Raw genomic sequence first — 6,804 nt, 5'->3', positions numbered from 1 at the left:
ATATAAATGTAATATATATATATTATATATATATATATATATATATATATATATATATATATATATAATATATATATGTATGTAATATGTATAGGATAAAGCCCAAGTACGAGGGCTCTTCTGGTATATAAAGTCCAACCCAACTTTATATACCAGAAGAGCCCGAGTACAAGGGTTTTATCCGACTTAAAAACTATCGCCCCTAACTGATATAATTTCGTTTTCAATGTGTTTACGTCAATCGTCCCTTTGTCAATGTAACATGTTTAGGATAGGAATTAAAACTTTTATTTGTGAAATAGCCTTCCAATGTAATGGAACATCCTATACATGCCCTAGGGCACATTATGTAAATGCCCTAGGGCACAGCAGATTTTGTGTTGCAGCTGGTTTCCGCTGTGTTACCAAATTTAAATATTAAAACGTACCAGATGTCCACAGAATATGACATGTTCACTTTTGATTGAATAGTACTTTACTACAGCGCTGTCATTCGTTTCTGGAATTTGGTGACCATGCAAGGCTTTACGAGTAAATAAAACACCCTGAATTGAGCACTCTGATTGGTCAATCAACAGCAGATAGTTTTTAATATATATATATATATATATATATATATATATATATATATATATATATATATATAAACAGATTACTTCAAGTACAAAGTAATGAAATCTATTACTTAAGTTTCATGCATCTTGCAATCCTCAGATAGAGTGAAAGGATTACTAGCTCGACACTCTTACATATATGATCGGGACGAACCATTCTATTTGTAGGTAGTGTTAAAATTTGATAAATAATATTTGTTTTGGTGGCGACATTTTGAAACCAACTCATATCACAATTTACTTAAAGTACAGAGTAATAATGTCTGTTTCTTAAGTTTCATGCATCCTTCATCTTCAGACAGAAGTGAAAGGATTCTCATTTATATGTTTGGGATGTACCGTTCTATTTGTATAGGTCAAGGGTGTTAAACTTTGATAAATAATATTTCTTTTGGTGGCGACATTTTGAACCAGCTCAGAGCGTTTGTTTAACAGTGTAGATTTGTCAACATTGATAATGTGCAGCTTTATATATATATATATATATATATATATATATATATATATATATATATATATATATATATATATATATATAATAATTTTTTTTAAAGTTACATTTTACATTTTCAACATTAAGTCATTCTGTTTTGGTGAAATTGTTGACATATCAGTTGCAGGATAGGAATTTTAAATTTTTAATTTCAAAAGCATGAATACAGTATTTTGAATGAGTTGTGAATATATTTCACATTTTCAATGCATGTCCAGAACTGTTGTACATAAATTGATGCCAATCACTAATATCGTCCAATGGATAACATCCCTTTGAATCTGTATATCAAATATCAAAGCTACCCAGCAAGACGAAGGTTTTGAGGAAAAATTTTTGACCAAAAATGGCAAAAATTGCCTTAAAAATACACATTTGCATATTTCTTCACAAGTTAAACAAATCACAAATAGGTTATCCCTAGGGACCTATATCCAAATCATTAAAGCTGTCTGACCAGTAGTATTTAAGATTTTTGACCAAAAATGACAAAGTGCCTTAAAAATACAAATTTGCATATTTTCATCACAACTTGAACAACTCTGACTGAAAACATCCCTAGCAACCTGCATATCAAATTTTAGGGCAATTGGATAAGTGATTTCAGAGAAAAAATTTTCACAAAACACGGGAAAGGTTGTCTCAAAAATACAAATCTGCAAATTTCATTACCATTTGAACAAACCAAAGCAAGGTCACCCAAAGCAATCAGACCTTCAGTTTCAGGCAAGAAATGTTGACAGATGGATGATGGACAGCGACGGACAATCAACCTGATGGACAATCAGCCTATCTGATGAGCTCCGCATTGCTGACAGTGGAGCTAAAACACTCTAAATAATGGACAACACAGTCAGTTCTGAAACCTTGTCTGACAATATTCAGCTTACTTATTCAGCTTTTATTTGTTTTATTTGCTAAATATTCCAGAATTCTCTTTCAATGTTCAATGTGTACTTTGTATTTCCAACTTGTTTGCGCAATGTTCTTAAATCTAGAAGTGTGTGCTTTTGCTGATGCAAATCTAAACGACAAATTTTTTGCTCACGTGTTCACACACGTGAGCATATGTCGCAGCGATGTGTCTGTCTGTCTGTCTGTTGGTCCGATATCTCAAAAACGGCTGATCAGATCAGAATCAAATCTGGTAAATAGATTTAGTTAGCAAATGGCAAGAACTGATTAGTTTTTGGTGGGTGTGGCTTGCATACTTTTTGCTCATTTGCATAATTAATGATTTTAGAAAAAAGCGGATATACGTTAACCAGATATGAACTGAAAATGCTCACGTGTTTCATTATTATTGCAGTTATGTGTAAATTTGAACCTTTGGCACATGTTTGCAAGTTCATTGAAAGTATTATAATCAACACAATGAACAATATTCACCGCCGATTAACTCTAAAAGATCATGAAGTATACAAATACGTAATTAGCTAGAATAAAAATACCTTCTTTGACTGCTGTCATTGTACCACCACTTTATATAGTAAGTGTAATTACCTTTAGCCAAGTCCTTCAAGCCATATATGCCAAACTGTGAAAGCTCATTAGATATGCAAATTATAAATTAGCTGACATGAAAATGTGAAATGACTTTCAATATTGTTTTAACATGGTATAATCATCAATGTACATAGCATGTTTTGCCAACTTTGATCAAGTAAATCCCAGTATATATCTCTAATTAGAAAAGATCATTGAAAGTGCAAATTAGGAATTTGCTGAAGGAAAAATGCTTAATGACTTTCAATAATGTTGTATCATAGTATCTTTAATGTATATAGCAAGTTTCATCAACTTTGGTCCAGTCAATTCAGATATATATCCCTAATTAGCAAAGTTCATTAAATATGTAAATTAGGAATTGGCTGAAGTAAAAATGCTTAATGATTTTCAATAATGTTGTATCATAGTATCTCCAATACATGTAGCAAGTTTTGTCAACTTTGGTCAAGTCAATTCAGATATATATCCCTAATTAGGAAAGTTCATTAAATATGCAAATTAGGAATTGGCTGAAGAGAAAATGCTTAATGTTTTTCAATAATATTGTATTATAGTGTCTTTAATGTACATAGCAAGTTTCATCAATTTTGATCAAGTCAATTCAGATATATATCCCTAATTATGAAAATTCATTTAATATGCAAATTAGGAATTGGCCGAAGTAAAAATGTCTTTTGACTTTCAATAATGTTATATCACAGTATCTTTGATGTATACAGCAAGTTTCAACCACTACAATCAAGTTAATTCAGATATATATCCCTAATTAGGAAAGTTCATTAAATATGCAAATTAGGAATTGGCTGAAGAGAAAATGCTAAATGACTTTCAATAATATTGTATCATAGTATCTTCAATACATGTAGCAAGTTTGGTCAATTTTGATCGTGTCAAATCAGATATATATCCCTAATTAGGAAAGTTCATTAAATATGCAAATTAGCAACTATCTTTTATGTCACCCCTTAATGGTTCCCACTGCTGATATATCTTGGTGTGATCAACATTTGTAGCAAATCTCATCAAATTGTGTGCAGTTCTTTTAATGTATATCTGTTTTTTCTAAAATCATTAATTATGCAAATGAGCAAAAAGTATGCAAGCCACACCCACCAAAAACTAATCAGTTCTTGCCATTTGCTAACTGAATCTATGTACCAGATTTGATTTTGATCTGATCAGCCGTTTTTGAGATATCGGACCAACAGACAGACAGACAGACAGACAGACAGACGGACACACAGACAGACAGACATCGCTGCGACATATGCTCACGTGTGTTAACACGTGAGCAAAAAACGACTGCACACAATTTGACGAGATTTGCTACAAATGTTGATCACACCAAAATATATCAGTAGTGGGAACCATTAAGGGGTGACATGAAAGATAGTTGCTAGTTTGCATATTTAATGAACTTTCCTAATTAGGGATATATATCTGATTTGACTTGATCAAAATTGACCAAACTTGGTATGTATATTGAAGATACTATAATTTAACATTCTTGAAAGTCATCAAGCATTTTAACTTCACCCAATTCCTAATTTGCATATTTAATGAACTTTGCTAATAAGGGATATATATTTGAATTGACTGGACTAAAGTTGATGAAACTTGCTACATGTATTGAAGCTACTATGATACAACATTCTTGAAAGTCATTAAGCATTTTTACTGCAGCCAATTCCGAATTTGCATATTTAATGAACTTTCCTAATTAGGGATATATATCTGAATTAACTTGATTGTAGTTGTTGAAACTTGCTATATACATCAAAGATACTTTCATATAACATTATTGAAAGTCAAAAGACATTTTTACTTCAGCCAATTCCTGATTTGCATATTAAATGAATTTTCATAATTAGGGATATATATCTGAACTGACTTGATCAAAATTGATGAAACTTGCTATGTACATTAATGACACTATAATACAATATTATTGAAAGTCATTAAGCATTTTCCCTTCAGCCAATTCGTAATTTGCATATTTAATGAACTTTCCTAATTATAGGGATATATATCTTAATTGACTTGACCAAAGTTGACAAAACTTGCTACATATATTGAAGATACTATGATACAACATTATTGAAAGTATTTAAGCATTTTTACTTCAGCCAATTCCTAATTTACATATTTAATGAACTTTGCTAATTAGGGATATATATCTGAATTGACTGGACCAAAATTGATGAACCTTGCTATATACATTAAAGATACTATGATACAACATTATTGAAAGTCATTGAGCATTTTTTCTTCAGCCAATTCCTAATTTGCATATTCAATGATCTTTTCTAATTACGGATATATACTGGGATTTACTTGATCAAAGTTGGCAAAACATGCTATGTACACTGATGATTATACCAGGTTAAAACAATATCGAAAGTCATTTCACATTTTCATGTCAGCTAATTTATAATTTGCATATCTAATGAGCTTTCACAGTTCGGCATATATGGCTTGAAGGACTTGGCCATAGGAAATTACACTTGCTATATAAAGTGGTGATACAATGACAGAAGTCAAAGAACTTTAATATTTTTATTTCAGCTAATTACATATTTGTATTCTTCATGACCTTTTAGAATTAATCGGCGGTGAATATTGTTCATTATACTGATCATATTATTTTCAATGAAAATGCAAACATGTGGCAAAGGTTCAAATTTACATATAATGCAATATATAATGAAACACGTGAGCATTTTCAGTTCATATCTGGTTGAAAGAGTATGTAAGTATTCCATGCAGACCTTTGCTAAATTCCACCTAACAAATACTCCACACACTGTATTTCGAATGACTGACTAAAGACAAATCCATTCTGAAATGTAAACGAGACTGTTTCACACGTACACGCACAATCATTGATACGGCACTGAACAGAGTAGATAATCTAGGAATTGCCAGATTTGATGCCAAAAGAGAGTTGGTATAGTCTTGTCACAGTTATTTAGAGAACTGTTACTTAATTTGAAGTGTCACATTTAAATTTATAGATAGTATTGTAAAAACAAGTCACCGTCGATGACACAGTCCCCACTTGTTAATGGGTACTTTGATTACAAGTCCTCAGAGAGGATAGAGTCCTCTTCATTAATTAGGTCTGTGATAAAAATACTTTGATACAGATGGTGCTCAATGGCCAAGAATGAGTTCTATGGTGATGAAAACATAAAACCAATGTACCTGGCCACAATCCTAAGAGCTATGGCCAGTAGATGGTAAAAATGCACGTTTCACATTGTTGAAGCTATCGTGCTATGGGGAGTTGTATGCCATTGTACATTATAGAACCCAAACGTGTAAGGCAAACGTGCATGACTAAACACTGTAAAAGTCTGCACGTTAGACATTTTAGACACGTTAGGTCCGTACACGTTGGGTTTGCACCATACACGATAGGTTTGCACGATTGGCATGATAGAAATTCTCATGTGGAGAACCTAAAATGACGTACACGTTAGACATTTTAGACACGTTAGGTCCGTACACGTTAGGTTTGCACGATACACGATAGGTTTGCACGATTGGCATGATAGATTTTGACTCATGTGGAGAACCTAAAATGACATGCACGTTAGACATTTTAGACACGTTAGGTCCGTACACGTTAGGTTTGCACGATACACGATAGGTTTGCACGATTGGCATGATAGATTTTGACCCATGTTGAGAACCTAAAATGGCATGCACGTTAGACATTTTAGACACGTTAGGTCCGTACACGTTAGGTTTGCACGATACACGATAGGTTTGCACGATTGGCATGATAGATTTTGACTCATGATGAAAACCTAAAATGACATGCACGTTAGACATTTTAGACACGTTAGGTCCGTACACGTTAGGTTTGCACGATACACGATAGGTTTGCACGATTGGCATGATAGATTTTGACTCATGATGAAAACCTAAAATGACATGCACGTTAGACATTTTAGACACGTTAGGTCCGTACACGTTAGGCGTGCACGATACACGATAGGTTTGCACGATTGGCTTTTTTGGTCACGTTAGTTCCGACCTAACATGTCAAACATGCACTACTAAAATGTAAAAATGTCTAAAATGAAAAAATCCCGACTTCTGGCCATGGATGAATCCTAAAGGTCATTAAATGAGTCAACTAGGAATTAATCAACAGGATGTTTCAAAACATTTTTGCATCCT

This window comes from Ptychodera flava, chromosome 14 (genome assembly GCF_041260155.1).
Source record: "Ptychodera flava strain L36383 chromosome 14, AS_Pfla_20210202, whole genome shotgun sequence".
Taxonomy (NCBI): domain Eukaryota; kingdom Metazoa; phylum Hemichordata; class Enteropneusta; family Ptychoderidae; genus Ptychodera; species Ptychodera flava.
Note: the sequence above shows the minus strand (reverse complement) of the source record.